General features: G+C 43.4%; 1 non-coding gene across 1 annotated transcript; it reads left to right on the top strand.

Moving 5' to 3' along the window:
- Nucleotides 1-6251: 6251 nt before the first annotated feature.
- On the top strand, nt 6252-6395 carry LOC142437861 (small nucleolar RNA SNORA48). Its single transcript, XR_012782368.1, has one exon. It is a non-coding gene; the product is annotated as a small nucleolar RNA SNORA48 (small nucleolar RNA).
- The last annotated feature ends 16336 nt before the right edge of the window (nt 6396-22731 follow it).

Here is a 22731-nt window from a genome sequence, read left to right as displayed (position 1 = left end):
TTGGAAACAGCCTAAATTTCCATCAACTGATGAATGGATTAAAAACTCTGGTATAGGGGAACTGATTACAAGAATCTATGTATAGCCTCCTCCCTGGGGGAGGGACAGCAGAGAAGAGGGCAGGGGGAGACATCGGACAGTGTAACATATGACAAAATAATGATAATTTATGAATGATGAAGGGTTCATGAGGTAGGGGGGAGTGGGGAGGGAGGGGGAAAACAAGCAGCTGATCTTAAGGGCTCAAGTGGAAGGCAGATGTTTTGAGAATGATGATGGTAACAAATGTACGTATGTTCGTGACACAATGGATGTATGTATGGATAGTGATAAGAATTGTACGAGCCCCCAATAAAATGATTTTTAAAATAAATAAATAAAACAAGTCTTTTTAAACACACACACAAAACCCTCTGGTATACACATACCACGGGGTACTATGCATCCCTAAAAAATCAGTGATGAATGTATGAAGCACATCGTGGCATGGGAAGAGTTGGAGGAAATTATGCTAATTGATATTAGCAAAGCACAAAAGGACAAGTACAATATGAGTTCACTGACGTAAGCTAAATAGCACAAGAGGCATAAGGGAAAAGCCACCAATTGCATAAATTCCTGAGGGGAGGCCCTGGCACTCTGTCAGGTGTTGGACCCAACCCAGGGATGCATACGGCAGTCAACTAAATAGGAGGGGTAGGGGGTGGAAGGAGGACGTGGATAGTGGGAGAATAGGCCACTGACCTACATATTTCTCCATAGGAAAATGAGAAAGGGAACAGGTCACAACTTGGGACAGCAAGCCTCAATGGCAACATACCAGCACGAAGAAGTGAGCTAACAGAAAGATGTGCAGGGTCAATCCCAGTCCCAGCTACATAAACCCTCTCCCCAGAAGAATGTACTACAGACGACAGCAGTGAATATATAGCCTGGGGAGTGGCAGGTCTCTGCCCAGACCATATGGGAGCAAACTGAGAGAGAGAGACAGAGAGAGAGAGAGAGAGAGAGAGAGAGAGAGAGAGAGAGAACTGCATCCGGACCCACCAAACCTTGAGGACAACATTCCTTCTCTGAGCAGTCAATGCACAAAGAGGACCATGAGGCTGGCCCCACCATGAGACATGACGCCACCTCACTGACCCATGGTGTTGCAGGGGACAGCACTGGAGGCACAGTGTGGTCTGCCCCCAACCCCATACTGGAGAGAAACATGAAGGGAGCACAACAGAACAGCAAGGGGACCAAAGCAATGAAGTCCCCAAGGAATCCCAAAAATAGACTTTGCAATCAGTGGGCAGGGCAGGGCACTTCACCAGATACGATCAGAAAGCCACCAGAAGGGTCAGGAGACAGACCTGGAACTACTTATAGGTTTCTGTTTTCCTTTTCTCATGCCTATCCATATAAGATAGGCAGCATAATCAAACCTGAGGAGAAGATAACGGGACCGATGTCTCTGGGGGGATATGGGAGAGGAAGAGGTGGGAGAAAAGGAATGGGGAGTCCACAAACTCAGAGACAAGGGAACAATAAGAGATCTAAAATCGATGGCGTAGAATGCCTAGTAGGGTTTGATCAAGTGTGATGTAGCCGCTGAGAGAAAGTATTGAGAGTTGAATGAAAGTCGAGTTGAATGAGGTTGAATGAGGTTGAATGAAAGTATTGAGAGTTGAATGAAGTAGGAAAGGAGGAAAGTAAAAAGAAATAGAGGAAAGAACTAAGTAGCAAAAGACATTTATAGAGGTACAAATATAGGCATGCACATATGTAAATATATTAATCCATAACAATAGGGATATAGGTCTATGTACATATATTTAATATTAAGCATTAAGTTAGCAGATGGGTATTGAGTCTCCACTCAAGGGCTCCCTCAATGCAAGAACACATTATTCTAATAACATGACATTTGATAATGCTCACCTTCCCGACACAATCACTGAAGACAAAATGCATGTATAAGCAAATGTGGTGAAGAAAGCTAATGGTGCCAGACTACTAAAAGATATGGCATCTGGGGCCTTAAAGGCTTGAAGTTAAAAAAAAAAAAAGTAGCCTTCTAGCAGAGAAGCAACGAGCCCACATGGAAGAAACAAACTAGTTTGAGTGATCATGAGTTGTCAATGGGAATAGGTATCAGGCATCAGAAAACCCAAAACAAATCTATATATATCGATGCAAATGATGGGGGTTGAAGAGGAGACCCAACGTCCATCTGTAGATCCTCACATAAGTGTCACAGGAAGGAACAAGTCAGCCAGGCTGCAGCATAAAACCAAAATAACACAACATTCCTCTCATTCTTAAATGCTCCCCCCCCCAACTATCATGACTTCATTTTTGCCTTATAAATCTGGCTAGACTGGAACATGCACACTGGTAAAGATAAGAACTCACACAGAATCCAGGACAGACAAGCTCCTCAGGAATAGTAGCGGGAATAGCAATACCATGAGGGTAGTGGGAAGGTGGGGAGAGAAATGGGGAACTGACTGTAATGATTGACATATAACCACCACCAGCAGCCCACACACACAGGGGGATGAACAACAGAAACATGGGCAAAGGGAGACAGCAGATTGTGTAAGTTATGAAAACAATAATAATTTATAATTTGGTCCATAAGGGTGGGAGGGTGTGGGCAGGAGGGATAAAAGAGGAGCTGATACCAAGGGGTCAAGCAGAAAGAAAATGTTTTGAAAATGATGCTGGCAACATATGTACAAATGTGTTTGTTACGATTGATGTATGGATTGTTGTAAGAGCTATAAGAGCCCCAAATAGAATTATTTATTAATAAAAAAGAAAAGAAATTGACTGCATGGCAGTGAGTCTGGGCTTTTTTTGGTTTTTGTAGGACATTGTGCAGGTTAAATGATAGACTGTGGGTCAGGTATCTAAAGGACCCACTCGCTCAAAGAACACAGCTCTGATTTATGGTGCAGTGATTACTTGTTGGGCTGCTGTCTGCCACATCAGTGGCTGGAAATCACCAGGAACTCTGCGGGAGAAAGACATGACTTTCTACTCCTGAAAAGAGTTACCCACGGGGGCAGTTCTTCCCTGTCCTATAGGGTTGCTATGAGTTGCAATGGCACTGAGTTTGGTTGGTGGGTTGGGTTTTACAGGACAGAGTAAGTTTTCCCAAGTTATATCTTCACAGAAACAGTAACTTCATCTTTCTCCCACAGAGTGGCTGATGGGTTTGAATCCGCTTTCAGTCGGCCGCCGAGTGCTTTAACCAGTGCACCACTAAGGATCCTGGAACAACTGCTAGGATAGTTAGCTATGGCCAGGAAGACAGAAAATGATGAGTGTGGGTGAGGGCGTGGAGAAACTGTGACTCTCCCACACCAGCTGTTGGAAATGTAAAATGGCACAGCCTCTTCGGAAAAACAGTCAGACCCCAAAGGCAATCTGACCCACCAATGTTACTTCGCAGAATATCGTGAAGATAAATCAAGACATACGTTCACATAAAAACTTGTAGCAGATGATTCCTGCCACATTATTCATAACAAAAGGACAGAAATAACACACATTTGTCCCGTCCCGCGGGACAACAAAAACGTGGACCTGAAAGAGGGACTGGGAATGAAGATGGGCAAGGGCGCAAAAAATGGAGGCAAGACAGGAATCTGATCAAGCCTCATTTATTGAACTGAGAGCAGAGGTTTAAATAGCCAGCGAAGGGCGGGCACCATTACGTCACATGTAAAGTAAGGTACAACTGAGGTAGCCAATAGTCGTGCATCTCTAAATAAGGAAGAAATGGTGGGCAACTGATCAAACAGGTAAATATGCTAATGAAGCATACCTTACACCTGGGGGGAGATGCCACCAGTCATGTATTGACCAATGAACATAGCAGCTGCTAGTGAAAGAGCACCAATCCTAGCAAGGGTCAAGGCAGCCACCCTCTGGTGGGAAAGGAACAAAGGGCAGTAAAATCTCAGGGCAGTTTGTATGGCAGGAAACAGAGTAAATTCATAAAGGTCGTACATGGCTCAAATACAGGGTGGGGAGACACGCAGTTCCCTACACACATTCCCATCAATTGATGGAAAGATAACAAAATGTGGTATATTTACCCAATGGATCATTATTTTCCCATTTTTTCAAATAAAAACAAAGTACGGACATATGTTATAGCAAGGATTAGCCTCAAAAGGAAGCTAAGTCACCAAAGACCGCATACTCTAAGGTTCCATTTAGATGAAATGTCCAGAGTAGAAAGTTGTTTCTCTCTAACAGGAGAGAAAGTTGATGAATGTGGTTGCTTCAGGCTGGGGCCATGGTGACATTGTGGGTTAGGAGTTGGGCTGGGGGTTAGGCCAGTTTGACTAGAGAACCAAATCCACGGACACTTACACATGTATAAGAAAGAGCTTTATATAAAGAAATAGTTACATATCAGGAAAACATCCCAGCCTGGTCCAACTCAAGTCCATAAGTCTGATACTAGTCCATAAGTCCCTCTTCAGACTCACACAGCCACATTCAATGATGCAGAATGCAGGAAGATCGCAGACTGGTGGGTGCAAAGTCTTGTGGATCCAATGGCGGTAGAAGCATCCTAGGGCTCTGGTAGGTCACAGAGTCATTCACCAGCAGGAAGGTAAAGGCAGAGAGAAGGGGGTGTTCCCGGGGCCCTCCTTATGAGAAGGCCACGCCTACACAGAGGTACCTTGTGGCTGATTGACAGGCTAGACTCCACCCCTACATTTTATATAGTTTCAAGCTGATGTGAAATTATGTAACTACCAGAGGCTGCTACCCAAAGTTTGGCCATTCAAACCCGTCAGAAAAGCTGAGCCTGTGCTCCCCCAGAGGTTTATAGTCTGGGAAACCCTGTATACGGTCACTGTGAGTTGGCATCAACTCAGTGGCAGCGGGTTTGGTCGTAAGGCTGGAGTAAGAAGAGTCCTGTTGGTGCAGGGGCCCAGTGCTTGACTGTTAAATGAAAATATTGAAGGCTGGGAAACCTCCCCTCTCCTTCCCTCCCCCACCCTGCCACTACTCAGGAGAAAGCTGTCGTTTTCCCTGCCCAAGAGACTGCAGCCCTGAAGACCCTGTAAGGCAGTAGAGTTAAGGCTTTTCGTTTGGAATTTCGGGGGGAGTGGAGAGGAGAGATCGGAAAGAATAGAGAAGAACCGCTAAAGAATCTGGACTACTTCTTTCCAGAATAGTACAAATGTTCTCAAATTAACTGTGATGGTGGCTTTACAACCGTGAATATCTTTTAAGAACAAACCCCAAATACACTCCCTGCCATGGAGTCAATGATGACTCATAGACCCCCTGTGGGTTCTGAGACCGTACCTGTTTATGAGAGTAGAAATCCCGGTCTTTCTCCCTCGGAGCTGCTGGTGGTTTTGAACTGTTGGCCATGAAGATAGCAGCCCAACATGTAGCCGCTACACCACCAGAGTTCTCTCTCTCGCTCTCTCTCTCATATATATATACACACACACATACATATATATAATTGTTGTTGCTGTTGGTTTTGTTTTGTTTTTAAGCTGAAGTAAAACAAACCAGCTTAGGTTTACAATTAAGCAGCATCCTGAGCCCCCCCCCAGAGTGTGTGATGGAGTGGGTCTGCTTTCCCCAATCTCCCAGGCCAATCAAAGCAGATGGCCCGTGGTCCACACTTCCGGAAACACAACTTTAAAGTGGCAAGATCTCTCCTGTTAGCACAAAGACCATTATCCTTTCACCAACATTCAGAAACATGCCTGTTGCCCCAAGTCCATTCCGACTCAGAGAGGCCCTGTAGGTGCGAGTGGAACTGTCCTTCTGGGTCGCCAAGCTGTGGTCAGCAGCTCTTTTCTCCTACAGAGCTGGTGTGCAGCTGTCGCATGCTTAACCCCTGCACCACCAGGGCTCCTTCATCCCCAGGAGCACAAAGAAATGCCCTCTAATGAAAATATTTCAGTATATACAGCCAAAGAGGCGAGGGGGCGATGGTGAAGGCAGGGTCAGCCTGCTGACCAGTATCGGCACTCCTTGCAGAGGAAGGAGCAGGGCGAGTGGAGCAGATGGGCTCCATTAGAAGAGGGTGGGGTGGGGGAGATGCAGGAGGTGAGACAGGGAGTTGGAGGGATTCCTGCCCACATGAAGTCAGAACATTGACGTGTGGTGGTATTATTTACTTTAAAGGCTGTACCTCCCCCTGCATCAGACCATCCAAATCCCAGGATCAGTCCTCAACAGATCCTGAAGCCAAGTGTAAGAGACCAGTGTGAATTCCCTGGCTATGGGCAAAGAGACACCTGATTGGTGGTAGTGCTCTTATATCAGTCAGGGGCAGAGCAGACTGGCAGCCCTTTGTTCATCCTAGCTTGATGCCTAGATCGTGGCCAGAGCTGTTTCATGCCTAGGGCACATTAAATTGTGGGAGAAAAAAAAAAAGAGACCAGTGTGAGAAAGCCAAAGGTCAGAACTCGGGGGGGGGGGTGTATGGATCACTCTGACCCTGCCGCCTTCATCCGAGTGGAACATTATGGGGTAGGCAAACCTCAAGAAGCCCTGCTGGCGGCGAGCCCTGGGCTGCTAACTACAAGGTCGGTGGTTGGAAACCACCAGATGTTCCGAGGGAGAAAGAGGAAGCTTTCTACTCCCAAACCCACAAGGGTCAGTTGTCCCCTGTCCTATAGGGTCGGTATGAGTCAGAATCAACTCAATGGTAGTGAGTATACATCAGTTCAGGAAAAAGAGAGGGCTTTCTACTCCCATATGGTCATGATGAGTCAGAATTCACTCAATGGGAGTGACTTTGAAGTATTTTGACATCAGTTTAAGAGACCAGTGGGGGTGGGGGTAGAATTCTTGACAACCAGGCAGATTTGGATTACCCAACAAGCAAGGTAAGTAGAGGCTTAACTTGTTCTTGCTGATCTGTAGTGAACAATTGCATTTTGTTTGTTTTTTTAACCACATCAGGGACTCTGCTTCTAGGCATGGCTGGTATCTGTCTCTCTCCCAGTGCCTTCTTGCAGAAACAAAGCTTCTCTTCCAATCTATAATCCCTGATAGGGATCAAGTACCCAGTAAGCAAGGTAAACAGAGACTGACTTGGGCTTATTTGTTAGTCAGTACTTAAAGTTTCACGTGGGCTTCACCACATCCATGAAAAATTGTTCACTACAGATTAATAAGAAGGCACACGCTACCCTCGCTCATCAGGTAAATCACCCACGATTTCATGCAAGAAAAATGGAGCCCGGTGGAGTAGTTGGTTACGTGTTAAGTTACTAACCTCAAGGACAGTGGTTGAAATTTACTGTTTCTTTTTCATTATTATTTTTTTCCTTTCCCCGCCTCCTTTTAGTTGTCTACCATGTGTATTCCTGTATTTGACCTGGTCCCTGCCATATTACCTAGTCCTCGTCCCAGGAATGTTTGTATATAGTAGCTTTTTCCCTTATGCCCCTTTTGCATTTTTTAAAAAAAGAAATGGGTAGCAGGGGCACAGAGCACTAACCCACCCAAGGGGAGGGTATTGTTTATATCTCCACATGGAGAAAGGGACCAGACTTCAACCCAGTGCTCCAATATGTGAATGCAACATGCCGGCATGGAGTAGGGAACCAGTAAAGAGGTCTGGGGGGTGGCCCCAATCCCAACTACTAAGTGGACACCTGCCCCTCCCCCTAGAAAAAAATTACTTCAAAAGATGGCATTGAATCTGCAGCTCCGGGAGAGGGACATATCTGATCATAGCACACGGGAGGAGAGAGTGGAGCACATCCTGGCCCACCAGGCATTGAGGACGATGACCCCAATTGGAGCAGCCAGTCCACAGAAAGGACCACATGGCCAGCCCCACTATGAAACATGATGCCCCTCACTGACCCATAGCTCTACAGAGGACAACACTGGAGACACAGTGTGGGAATTGCACCCAATCCGAGCCCTCCCCACCGAGGCAAAAGACTAAGGGGGTGGGACAGAATAGCAAGGGAATGGAGCGGCAAGGTCCCCAGTGAATGCTGACGGTGGACTTTGGGGCCAGGGCGTGGTGCCCCAACAGACTGGACTGGAAAACACTCCTAAAGGCCAACAAACGATCCTTGAACTAACTACAAGCTTTTCTTTCTTGTTGTGTTTTGTTTTATTGTCATTGGTTTGTTGTTGTTGTTTTGTATATTGTTGCTTGGTTTTTCTCTGTCTTGTTTTTATGCATGTTATTATTTCCGCAGGTCTGTCTAAATAAGATAGACTGGATGAACAATCTGGAGGAGAAAACAATGGGACCGACAGTTTCGGGGGGACATGGGATAGGGGGAGGTGGAGGAAAGGAAGTGGTGTTAACAAACTCAGGGAAAAGGGAACAACATGTGATCCAAATTGGTGGTGAGGAGGGTGTGGGAGGCCTGGTTGGGCATGATCAAGGTTAATGTAACCAAGAGGAATTCCTGAAACCCAGGTGGGGACGGAGCATTGTAGTGGGACAGGAGGAAAGTCAAGGGAAATAGAGGAAAGAGCTGGGAGGTAAAGGGCATTTATAGAGGTCTAGATAAAGACATGAATATATTCAAATATATTTATATATGAGGATTGGGAAATAGATCTATGTGCATACATTTATAGGTTTAGTATTAAGGTAGCAGAAGGACATTGGGCCTCCACTCAAGTACTCCCTCACTGCGCAAATATTTTCTTCTATTAAATTGGTATTCTATGATGCTCAACTTCCCAACACAACCGCTGAAGACAAAGCGGGTGCATAAGCAAATGTGGTGAAGAAAGCTGTTGGTGCCTGGCTATCAAAAGATATAATGTCTGGGGTCTTAAAGGCTTGAATGTAAACAAGTGGCCATCTAGCTCAGAAGCAACAAAGCCCACATAGAAGAAGCACACCAGCCTGTGTGATCACAAGGTGCTGAAGGGATCAATTATCAGGCATCAAAGAACAAAAAATCATATCATTGTGTGCTCACCTCCCTGATACGATAGCTAAAGACAAATGTGTGCATAAGCAAATATGGTGAAGAAAGCTGATGGTACCTGGCTATCAAAAGATACGTATGGGGTCTTAAAGGCTTGAAGGTAAACAAGTGACTATCTAGCTCAGAAGCAAGAAAGCTCATGTGGAAGAAGCACACCAGCCTGTGCGATCATGAGGTGTTGAAGGGAACAGGTATCAGGCATCATCAGAACAAAAAAATCTTACCATAATGAATGATGGGAGGAGTGCGGAGTGGAGACCCAAAGCCCATTTGTCAGGCAGTGGAGATCCCCTTGCAGAGGGGTGTGGGGGAGGAGACAAACCAGACAAGGTGCAATGTAGCAATGATGAAAAATACAACTTTCCTCTAGTTCCTAAATGCTTCCTCACCCCCTCCCCGCCCACTATCATGATCCCAATTCTACCTTGAAAGTCTGGCTAGACCAGAGGATGGACACTGGTGCAGACAGGAACCAGAAACACAAGGAATCCAGGGCAGATGATCCCTTCAGGACCAGTGCTGAGAGTGGCAATACTGGGAGGGCATAGCGAGGGTGGGATGGAAAGGGGGAACCAATTACAAGGATCTACATGTGACCTCCTCCCTGGGGGACGGACAACAGAAAAGGGGGTGAAGGGAGATATCTGACCAGGCAAGATGTGACAAAATAATAATTTATAAATTATCAAAGGCTCATGAGGGACAGGGGAGTGGGGAGGGAGGGGAAAAATGAGCACCTGATGCCAGGGGCTTAAGTGGAGAGCAAATGTTTTGAGAATGATGGGGGCAATGAATGTACAGATGTGCTTTACACAGTTAATGTATATATGGACTGTGATAAGAGGTATATGAGCCCCTAATAAAATGATTTAAAAAAACTTCACATATGGGTATTACAGTGAAAACTCTGCTCCAATTTTTATGATTAAAAACCTTTAAAGGAAAAATAAATAAATAAACAGATAGATAGATAGATAGATAGATAACTAGATAAATAAATAAATTTACTAATCAAGCTCCACAAGAGAAAGATGAGGCTCTCTACTCCCATAAAGATTTATAGTCTCAGAAAGGCAACGGGGCAGTTCTACTCTGTCCTATAGTATTACTATGAATCAAAATCAACTCAAGGACAGTGGGGTTGATGTTTTGGGTTTTCCATTCAGGAAACTTAGGTTTAATTTCCAGATGTGCAGCCACCACCCGATCTATCGATTGAGAATGATGGCTTACTAGGTTGCTGAAAGGAAAGCTGGATGTTGCCATGGGTGAACACTGGGATCCCATTTGAAAAGCCAATCCTTCTGAACCCGCCCAGCATCTGGTAGAATGAAAAACCTGGCCAACTGTTCCCCTACGACTGCTAGACTAGGAAGCTCATGATGTCATGATGAGTTGGAATAAACTCAATGGCACCTAACCATTACAGCGAGGTTGAGCATTTCCAGGAGCTTCCAGTCTAAGATGGACTACAAAGAAAGGCCTAGTGATCTACTTCTGAAAACTAGGATCGCAAAGGTTTGATCACATTGTATACAGGGTTGTCATGGTTCAGGGTGGACTCCACAGCAGCCACCAACAATAGTTAACAACAGTGTGCAATCGCCCTGTCTCCCACCAAAGCCCACTGAAAACAAACAAACAAACTCACTGCCATTGAGTTGGTTCCAACTCAGAGTGGCTGGTAGGGTCAGGTTGAACTGCCCCTGTGGGTTTTCAAGACTACAGCTCTTCAGGAGCAGAAAGCTTCATTTTTCACCCAAGGAGCAGCTGGTGGTTTCAAACTGCTGACCTTGCAGTTAGCAGCCCAGTACCTAAGCCACTATGCCACAAACACTCCCGCTGGAATATGAGCCTCTGGCTGCTTTTGTCAGGCTCTAAGTGGGCATTTTGCCAAAGAACACCTGGCGGTGGTTCTAAAAAGGCTGGTTAATCTCTAGGGGTGGGCTCTTCCTGGAATTTCCTTCCCAATTCTTATTTTCCACCCTCTTCCCCCTTTTAAAACATCATCGGAATTTGGAATTTATTACCCTTTTAAAAGAAATAGAATCCTTCCCCACCCCGCCCCCAAGTATACTACAAGGCTCCTGTACAAGGTAGTTTTCCCCTCCCCTGATTTTTCATTAACTACAAACTGGTAAAGACCAAAATGTGAAAACAAATTCACTGCCATCAAGTCCATTCCGACTTCCAGTGAGCCCTATAGGATAGAGCCAAATTGCCCCAGAGTCTGACTCCCGTAAAGAGCAGAAAACCTCGCCTTTCTCCTGAGGAGTGGCTGGTGGTTTCAAGCTAGACAGGGAAGCTACCTGGAGCTGGTATGGAAGGCACATGCTATTATGTTTACGATGAAACATACAACTATTATGTTTGCTTTCTATTTGAGTCCTTGGTATCAGCTCCTCATTTTCCCCCTCCCTTCCTGCTCCTCCCTCAGGATCCCTTGATGATTTATAAATTATTATTTTTTCATGTCTTACACTGTCCGATATCTCCCTTCACCCACTTTTCTGTTGTGCGTCCCCCAGGGAGTGGTTTATATGTAGATCCTTATGATCAGTTCCCCCTTTCAACCCCATCTTCCCCTTACCCTCCTGGTATCCCTACTCTCATTCTTGGTCCTGTAGGGTTTATCTGTCCTGGATTCCCTGTGTTTCCAGTTCTTATCTGTACCAGTGTACATCCTCTGGTCTAGCCAAATTTTTAAGGTAGAATTGGGATCATGATAGTGGGGAGGAAGAAGCATTAAAGAACTAGAGGAAAGTTGTATGTTTCATTGGTGCTACCCTGCACCCTGACTGACTTGTCTCCTCCCTGTGACCCTTCCAGGGGATGTCCAGTTGCCTACAGATGGGCTTTGGGTCACCACTGTGCACTCTCCCTCATTCACAATGATCTGAATTTTTGTTCTTTGATGCCTGATACCTGATCCCATCTACACCTCATGATCACACAGGCTGGCTTTGTTGCTTCTCAGCTAGATGGCCACATGTTTTTCTTCAAGCCTTTAAGACCCCAGATGCTATAAAAGATTCTTATAATTCATCCTCAGTCAGGATGTCCCCCTTTATAGGTATCTGTAAGGATAGAGGGACTATAGATATATATTTTTGTGCAGGAAAAAAATATATATCATTAAATTGTAAGGAAAAAAGTAAAAGTAAATTACTTTACTTTTGTCCTTCCAGTTTAATTTATTCATTTTCTAGTCCTCTAACACACCATCTACCCAGAAGTTAGCACCCACAACAGAGATTAAGTCCTGGCAAAGCTTAGAGCATGACTAAGTCTTCATATCCTCATTAAACCAAAAGCTGACATTTTTTTAAAAGTATTTTTTTCTATTAAATACTAGTACCCATTCCTCCACCATTGCAAATCAGGCATTTAGGGGGCCAGTTTCCCTTCCTTTAACCTTCCAAATAACACTACCTGATCCTTCCATTTTTTTAACCTACCTCTTCTTTCACTCTCCTTCCCCTAACACTTCCTCCCCCACTTGCAGATCACTCCCCTAACACCTATTCTAACATTCCCCCCAGATACATAATGCAAACTGCCCCACATAACAGAGCTAACTACTCCAACATAAGACCACCCACCTAACACCCCGAATAGTGACTCCAAGGTATCCAGGAAACAATAGAAGATATCGTTGCACACACAAAAAACAGCAAGAACAAGAGAAACAGGAACAAATAACAAAATACCAACCAGACTTAAAATGCAATGCCTGAAATTGAACAGGCTATGGATTTACTAGGAAAAAAATTTCAAAGAATGATGAAGCTACTCATGCAACAGGTGAAGGAAGAGTCTGGGAGAAAAAGTGAAACAACAGAAAAGTTAGTAACATCCCTAGAGACTCTAAAACAAACACAAAAATCAAACAGAATTAAACAACATTACAAAAGAACAGCACAAAGCTATAAAAGAACAGAGAAATGAATTGAGATGGAAACCCAAATTACTGAGCTGGAGCCCAAATGGATAGATTCCAAACTAAAAGAAGAAAAACTAGCAAAGAATTGGAAAGAGACCCAAAAAATCTTGAGAACAATGTGGGACACAATTAAGAGGAACCACCTGCATCTTATAAGGATTCCAGAAGAGGAAGAAGCCAAAAAAAATCCATACAGAGAACAGTCCAAGAGCTCCTGCAAGAGAACGTTCCTCAATGTCTAAAAGAGGAAAAGATAATCATTCAGAAAACCAAAAGAGCCCCAGCCAGCAGATAACTCAAAAGGAAAACTCCTCAGCATATTGTAGTCAAGATGTCTAACATCAACAACAAGGGGAAAATTCCAAGAGCAGCTAGAGAAAAAAAAAAGATCAATTACATTACACAGGATCAGCAATTAGAATAACCTCAGATTTCTAAGCAGAAATTATGCAGGCAAGAAGACACTGGAGTGACATATACAGAGTACTGGAGAAAAAAAACTTAAATTTAGAATCCTTTATCAAGCAAATTATCAACCAAATATGACGGTGAAAAGTGCTTAACAAAGTACTGTGGCCAAAAAACCAACAGCATCAACTCACAAACCTGAAACCCACACACACAGAACAACACCCAATGCAAGGAGATGACAGGGGGAACAAAGAAGCTAAACACAATATACATACAAGCTTACAACACAAACATATAAAGCAAAATGACAGCAACAAATACATATCAATGATGTCGCTGGATGTTAATGGACTAAATGCAGCAGTAAAGAGAAAAAGAGTAGGAGAATGGATAACAAAACAGAACCCATCAATATTCTGCCTACAAGAAACACACCTCTCAAACAAAGACATGGACAGATCGAAAATCAGAGGCTGGGCAAAAGCATACCAAGCAAACAGCAACCAAAATAGAACAGGTGTGGCAATACTGATCTCTGAGAAGAGAGACTTCAAGGCAAACAGCATTGTAAGAGATAAGAAAGGACACTATATCAGGATAAAGGGAACAATAGCTCAGGAAGCTATAACTATAATAAACATAGATTCACACAATGAAAGACCCTTGAAATACATCAATTAAAAACTCACAGAATTGAAAAAGGATATAGACACATGGACAATAATAACAGGAGACTTTAATAAACCATTCTCAAGGAAACACAGAATGCCAAGAAAAAAACTCAACAAAGACACAAAAAGCTCAATAATAAAATCAATAAAAATGATCTTGCAGAAAGTGTCACCCAACAAAACAAAAGTATATGCTCTTCTCCAACACATGGAATATTCTCAAGAATAAGCCACATATTAGGCCACAAATCATGCCTCAACGAATTAAAAATGAATACAATTCAACAATCAATCTTCTCAGAACACAAAGCCATAAAATTCGAAATCAACAATAAAATTAGCAAAAACATAAATACAAACACATGGAGATTAAACAACATAATACTAAAAATGACTGGGTAATAAAGCAAGTAAAGGAGGAAAATTTATAATTCCTTGAAACAATTGAGAATGATAGAACAAAATAGAAAAGCCTTTGGGACAAAGTAAAAGCAGTAATCAGAGGCCAATTTATAGCTATCAACATGAAAAAAGAGGAGAAATCTAAATCAGCACCCTGACACAACACCTCCAAGAACTGTAACAAGGAACAGCGCAGTCCCTCCAATAAAGGAAGGAAAGAAATAATAGGGATCAAAGCAGAAATAAATGACATGGGGGAAAAAGGAAAAAATAAACAGGTCAAGAAGCTGTTTCATTGAAGGGATTAACAAAACACAAGGACCAACGGAAACTTAACAAAGGGGGAAAAGAACAGATGTGATGGAAATGGTGCCATTACAACAGATCCAAATGAATTAAAAAGAGTAATAACACACTTCTACGAAAAACTACACTCAAATTCGACAAGCTAGAAGAAATGAACAGATACCCAGAAACTCAAATTAATGCCGACAGATATTGCAAAACTCAACAGACCCATAACAGTAGAAGAAATAGAGCAGGTCATTAAGAAAATACCAACAAGAAAAGCCAGAACCAAACAGTTTCACAGAAGAATTATATCAAATAAGATCTGACACCAATACTACACAAACTCTTCCAGAACACAGAGCAAGACAACAAATAGACCAATATCCCTCATAAGAGTTGTGTGTATACATAGTTTTGCTTCTCTAGAAAACCCAGCCTAAAACAACTTGTTATGTTCATGAGGGGGGCATCTTAAGCCTAATTACATCTGAGTTTAAAAAAGGGGGGAGGGTGCAGAATAAACACAGAGGTTTATCGCACCTGAGGCGGGACAGGTGCTATGTGAGAATCATCAGAACCAGACGGAACCAGAGGAAACTCAAGGCTACCAACAAATAAGGCCATCTTCTAGCTTCCAAAACACCAGAAAGCACACATTTATTATTTTGAGACACCCACTCAGACAGATATTTTGAAGGAAACAAAACAAACCCAGCACCATGCTTTATTACTGTAACTATTAACAAATGGAGGAGGATTCTTCCCGTCAAAACATAAATGCCTGCAGTCTCCGTTTATCATGAGAGAAGAGGCTAAATGCTAAGCCGGACCGGACTTGCTAGTGAGATACTGGGAGCCCAGTGGGGGCTCCTGATGTCTAGGTGATTTGCAGAGATGTCGCACTGCTTAGCTTGAGCCCGGTATGCTGAGCAGGACGTGGGTAGTAGCTTTCTTGACACTCTGCCAGGTCTATGCATACTTCTCTTTCCCACAAGCCCACCTCAGGGTGGCAATGTTGAAAGGTCCATGCAGTGATTCTCTCTGATATGAGAACCTGCAAGCGACGTTGCTCCGCCATCTCTCTTTAACCCCCAATGCAAAGGCCACACATGAAGACACTGAAAAAAAGAGGGGGAAAAACCACAATGGGAGAGCCAAGCAATTCAGTAACTTGGAGAAACAGAAAGGAGTATGAACATTGACCATTGAAAGTGAGATTCAAAGATGGCATTCCAGGAAGAACAGTACCAAAATGCAGGTAAAGGGGAATCATGGAGCAAGCGGGTGTTTCAGCCTTGGTCAATAGGTGCAAAGTCATGCCTCTAAGACAGTACTTCCTGGAAGGCTAGTGCTGCCATCAAATACATTTGGAAAATTCTCTATCCTATATCTCTCCACCTTGGTGATTTGTAATGCATAGTGGAAGATTAGTAGCTCTGAGAAGTATGATCGCAAAATAATTTTTAAAATAATCTCATTGAAATAAAAAAATGTACCTAAGTACTCAACCCCCCTTTCCACATTATCCCATTTTAATAACATCCTATTAAGATAGGATCCCATGCTGTATATTTTTTATGTGATGCCATCATGTATTAAATGAATATGGCAGCCAGTAAAATAAGTTTTTGCTTACAGCAAGAAGTATGGTACAATGAGGAGAAAATCAAATGAAGCTAGGAGCCAGGAGACCTACTGTCAGCTGCTGGCTCTCCCAGTTTTTCACACATATGTAGAAAAATTCTATGTGCAGCTTACACTGCAGAAAAACTCAAAATCAGAAAGCATTCACATGACAGCAAGGTAAGAGTCATGGCTGTTCTCATAAGTACATCAGCCGACTGCTCACGTTATCAAAGCTCTCCGGGATTCAGCATATTCACTCATCTATGAAGCGAGGGGCCTAGACGTCAGGGTCTCTATGTCTTAGCCAAGCATTAAAATCATATGGATCAATGAAACTCTGATACTAATAGTCACTTGGTAACAACCAACTCTCTTCCAAGTCATCAAAGCCATGTATTAGCTGTTTAACTTCCCAATCATAATTCAAAGAACACAATTATTTTTTCTACTGTAAAAGTCTGAGCAGCAAGGAAGACCATATTTGACTGAAAGTGTAAAGCAAAGATCTTGCAATGTGTGATGTTTCCTAGAATTGACTGCTGTGAACTCTACTCGAACTCTTTTCCATGAAAGCCAGGGGTAATCAGTTCAAATCTACTTAAAGAGAACAGAAAGTGTATTAAATAACTTGCCCAATTCACACATGCAGAGAATGGGGGAGTCACTCTCTCAAAAACGAATTTCTCAGATAACTGGGCCACCCTGGGAGCTTCTTGCATGTTACATGAGCACCTTCTCCTTCCACGTCCCAGCTCTGTTCATTCCCAGGCAGGTTCTCTCCACATGGTAACAAAGATGGCTTCTTGAAATGCTAAGCCTCGTGGTCCCCAACTTCTGTGTTACGAAGACAGTAAAAATAAATATATAAAAATAAGACAGTGCCTTATCCCAAATATTGAAAGCAAAACCATAAATGCTAGAAATCATTGAGTGCCTACCATGTGCCAGGCATTGTCCTAGTGTACTTCATGTAAGAACTTATTTAGTTCTCACAAAAAAAAAAACTCTAAGAAGGAGCTATTTCCATTCTACAAAGGGGAAAACTACGTCTTTGAGAGATTAAATGGCACATGAGAATTGGGCAAGTTATTTAATCTCTTGGTGCCACATTTTCCTGAACTGTAAAAATTCTAAAACAAACCAGCTGGTGTGAGCATGTTGACTGTTTACACCACCCAGAGCCTCTGTAAAATGCCAGCAGCAACTAGAGTCCAAGTTGTTTTAAAGACAATGTAATATAATCCACGATAAGATAATATAGGATCATCCACCACCAGTGCTCATGGAAGCAGAAAACCAGAAAGCAAGTGACATGTTGCACTGGGCAAATCTGCTGCACAGACCTCTTTAAAGTGTTGAAGAGCAAGGATGTCATTCTGAGGACTAAGGTGTGCCGGACCCGAGCCATGATATCTTCAGTCACTACGTATGCATGTGAAATGTGGACAATGAATAAATGAGATTGAGAAGGAATTGATGCCTTAAAATTATGGTGTTGGACATGCCCCCCCACCCCTTGGGGGATGAGCAACAGAAACCACAGGGGTGGGAATACAGCAGTCGGTGTAAGATATGAAAATGATAATAATTTATAATTTATCAAGGAGTCATGAACGGGGAGGGAGGAGGGAAGAAAAAAAGAGGAGCTAATACCAAGGGCTCAAAGAAATACTTAGAAAATAATGATGGCAGCATATGTACAAATGTGCTTGATACTATGGATGGATGGATGGTTAGAAATGCTGTAAGAGTCCCAATAAAATGATCTTTTAATAAAAATAATTAAGGTGTTGGAAAGAATTTTGAAAGTCTGTGGACTGTCAATAGAATGACAAATCTCTTGAAAGACGGACAACCAGAATGTTTCTTAGAAGCAAGGATGGCAAGACTTCATCTCGCATACTTTGGACATGTTATTAGGCAGACCAGTCCCTGATAAAGGACATCATGCTCGATAAGATGGAGGGGTGGAAAAAAGACAAAGACCACTCACAAGATGGATCGACACAGTGTCTGCAACAACGGGCTCAAACTTAACAGTATGTGTGAAGATAGTGCAGGACGGGCATTGTTGAAGTTCTGTTGTCATGTGATCACTATAAGTCAGAGCCAACTCAACAGCACAAAACAACAACATAAGTCTATTAAGAACTGAAGGACAGTCCCCACAGAGTCACTGCAGACAAGCAAAAAGCTGTCTTGGTACGCTTTCATCTTGCCATACTCTCATCCGCTGCCTATTGTCCTGCAATGGTCCCAAATTTTAAACCTTGTGTTTTCCCAGGTCTCAACAGCCTTAGACTAGATAAAAAGTGTCACATGGATCACAGCTGTAGAAACAGGAAAGGAGTCCAAAGTTGCAGAGCTAAGGCAAAGGGAGGGCTCAAATATAGTATCCATGTTGGGAAGATGGAGTTGAGGACAAGAACCAGGCGCACACTGTGGATCTAGCCTAGATGGGAACCAGGGAGCAGGTCTGTGCACTGGCCAGCAGGCCCCAGGTGCCAGGCAGGTGGATGGTGCCTTCTCAGACGGATGCTGTCTTCTGCAGTGCTGCTAGAACAGAAGTGCCGCAGGTGGATGGCTCTAACAAAAAGAAAGTTATTCTTTTACTGGAGGCTCTATGTCTAAATTCAGGGGGCAGCTTGAAGGGAAGGCTTTCTCTCTCTGGTTCGGGGAGAAGGTTCATATCTCCTGACATCACATTTGGGTCTGGTGTTCCCTGTTGCTCTCCATATATCTTGGTATCAATATTCCATCAGGAGGTTCTCAGGACTGGTTCTTTGGGTCCAAAGGACAAGCTCTCCTTTCTTGGTGCTAATTCCCATAGCCATTGAGTCCATTCTCATAGCGGACCTCCAAGAAAAGGTAGACCTGCCCCTATGGTTTTCCAAGACTGTAAATCTTTACGGAAATAGAAAGCCTCATCTTTCCCCTGCAGAGTGGTGGGTGGTTTCAAACTACTGACCTGGCAGTTACTAGCCCAACTCATAATGCACGATGCCTCCTGGTAGTAATTGGTGACTCCTTTTCTGCTAACTTTTATCTGTTAACTCTCTTATCTCACGTAAGAAAAGAGGCAATGCAGGCCACACCCCAGGAAACTCCTTACATCCAATCAGGACGGTAACTTCAATGAAAGTGCTATTCCACAACTGATTGGCCGATCATATTATATCCCACAAAGGGAAATGATTACATCATTACCATTACATGTAGTTGCCATACCATTGAGAAATAAGGCTCAGTCTAGTTGATACATATTTTAGGGAGAATTCAATCCCTGACAGGTGCTAACTATTCTTCATAAATGACTTGGCAAGCTTCACAAAAAAAGCTCTTGTAGATATTGGGACACGTCCTCTGGCCAAAAAGGAAGCAAAACTTGCTAACGGAGCGGTGACATATTCCACAAAATTAACACATCATGGAGGAATCAGAAGAGTTCTTTTGGGCGGCCTCTCTAAGGGATGAGCTCCTGGATTCAGAACGAATGTCTCATCTCTCTCATGTTGTTTCTCGGAATTGGTTGGTGATGCTGACATACTAATGGAGCCTCCAGCTGCAAGCTTACAATCCCTCTCTCTTGGATATTTTGCCTTTACGTGGTCCCTTTGGGGTATCTGCAGAAATCGTGTGCCACGTGAGGTACTGAGCACACTGAGATGCAAGAGCACAGAACAGGAAGACAGCAGGACCCCTTGAAGGACAAGCATCCCTGAATTAGGCAAATGCCCTGTGAATTTGACTCCTCTTCCCTTAATTTCTTTGGCCTTCATGATAGGAAAGAGGAAATGAAAATGATATAATATTTCAGTGTTGGGAGTATTTCATTATTTTATAAAACAGTGATCACACTCACAGCCATTGAGTCAATTCGGACTCCTAGTGACCTTATAAGACAGGGCAGAATTGCCCCGGTGGGTTTCTTCTGTGGTGAAACTCTGAGCAGAGAGGAAGAGTCTTTATGGGAGTAGGAAGCCTAATCGTTCTCCCATGGAGCAGCTGGTGGTTTTGAACTGCTGCTCTTGAGGTGCACAGCCCAATTCATAACCCACACAGCACCAGGGCTCCAAGCTTCCTTCAAGTGCTTTTGACCTTAGTAAATGTTTATGGATTTGCTTCTGTAGTGTTCAAGTAAATATCAAAAGATCAATAAAATGCCCTCATGTGCTCTGACACACAGCTGTCCTTTTATCTCCCAAGTGAGCTAGCTGGCAGGGGCCATGGAGTGCATGGAGACCTGGCGCACAGCAGAGCGCCACACTGCCTGACTCTGCACCCTCCCCACAGTTTGTGCTGTGTAAGCCCGACATTGCAGCCACGCTGTCAGTCCGTCTCATTTCACTTCCCCTCCGCTTTGTCAACCACGTCCTGGGAGGGGCATCGTGTCCCCTTCATATATGTCACAACCAGATCCTGAAAGACTACAGTTCTGGAAAAAGCAGATCCTGGTACTTCTAACACCATGCAGAATGCAGGCTTACATGCTCTGCTTATTTGTAGCTTGTTTGGGATGCAATGTTTGGTGTTGATGACATCAGTCAGTCTGGAACTGTAAGGGGATGCCTCTCTGCTAATACTCCTTTTCCATGAGCAAGTCCTGGTGGCTCAGTGGTTAAGTGCTAAAAACCCACGAGCCATTCTATGAGACAAACACGTGGTCGCCTGCTTCTGCAAAGATGCAACAAACCAAACCGACTCATCGCCATTAAGTCAAGTACAACTCACAGGGACCCTGGCAAGCCCTATGGAGCAGTTCCGTTCCACTCTGTCCTATGGGAGGGAATTGGCTCAATGGTGGTGGGCTTTTTTATTAAGGTGCCCATTTGAGGTTACCTCTTCCTCCTCATAGTGCTTTGTGCACACGTCTCCATAGTACTTACCACTCTGTACTGTTTCTCCTCGTTATCTTACCCAGCTCCACACCAGACCATGAGAGCCTTGAGGTAGGGACCAAGTCAAGGTCATCTTTACATCGCCAGTGCTTAGGGCAATGTTTCATGAGGTGAGCATGAGTCAGCGCTCATGTGGCTGCAATTAGCAACAGAAACAACAATTACATTGCCTAAGCCACATGATCAGATAGCAAACATTTACCGAATAAATTCATGTCCTTCAAGAAGTGAAAGCAATGTGAACGGTATTCTCTACAATTGAATTTCTTGTTCCAGTATGATGGACTTGGCTTCAACTGTCCAATCTTCTTACAGAAAACAACTACAAGCTCTGGATCAAACACAAAAACAAACAAAACCTTGAGCTACTAAGTAACCAGGCACTGGATAGCGACCAAAACCATGCATATTTTGGAGAAGGGACGAGCCTGGGAAGGAGTTGGCATGAGGTACGTTTCCCACTGTCCTGCCGTTTCTGTTAGGGACTCCCATAATCTATGTTATATGCATTGCTAAAGCTCCAGTAGAAAACCCCTGGTCTTTTTTACCTTTGTATAAGAGATACAGACAGGTTTCAACAGATAGGTTGAAATTGAATGGATGCAAAAAGATATATTTTGCAGAAAACAAACACTAGAAGGCTGGAGAGGGTGTTTTTATATAGCATAAACTTCCAGATGATTATTGTCAAAGATAAAAATGAATATCTCATAGTATAAATGTGTCAATTTATTAAAATAGTTTATAAGCCTAACACTGTAGGTGTCTAATATGAGAGTTTCAAACACATAAAGCAAAAGTTGACAGAATTGAAGGGAGAAATAATCACTCTAAATCATTAGTGAAAGTTTTAAGACACCCTTCTCAGCAAGGGATTAAACTAGGCAATTTTTTTTAAAGTGAAGACACAGGTGATTCCCAGCATGATCGCTGAAGACAAAGTGGGTGCATAAGCAAATGTGGTGAAGAAAGCTGATGGTGCCTGGTTATCAAAAGATATAGCATATGGGATCTTAAAGGTTTGAAGATAAATAAGTGGCCATCCAGCTGAGAAGCAACAAAGCCCACATGGAAGAAGTACATCAGCTTGTGTGATCATGAGGTGTTGATAGGATCAGGTATCAAAGAACAAAAAAATCATATCATTGCGAATGAGGGGGAGTGCAGAGCAGACACCCAAAGCCCATCTGTAGGCAATTGGACATCTCCTTACAGAAGGGTCACGGGGAAGAGACGAGCCAGTCAGGGTGCAGTATAGCACCGATAAAAGATACAACTTTCCTCTAGTTGTTTAATGCTTCCTCCCCCCACTATCATGATTCCAATTCTACCTAACATTTGGCTAGACCAGAGCATGTACATGGGCACAGATAAGAGCTGGAAACACAGGGAATCCAGGACAGATAAATCCCACAGGACCAATATTGAGAGTAGCCATTACAGGAGGGGAAGGGAAAGGGGCAGGGGAAGGAACCGATCACAATGATCTACCCAGGGGGATGGGCAAAAACGTGGGTGAAGGGAGTCATTGC

This window comes from Tenrec ecaudatus, chromosome 1 (assembly GCF_050624435.1).
Source record: "Tenrec ecaudatus isolate mTenEca1 chromosome 1, mTenEca1.hap1, whole genome shotgun sequence".
NCBI lineage: Eukaryota > Metazoa > Chordata > Mammalia > Afrosoricida > Tenrecidae > Tenrec > Tenrec ecaudatus.
This window is presented reverse-complemented; position numbering and strand designations above follow the sequence as displayed.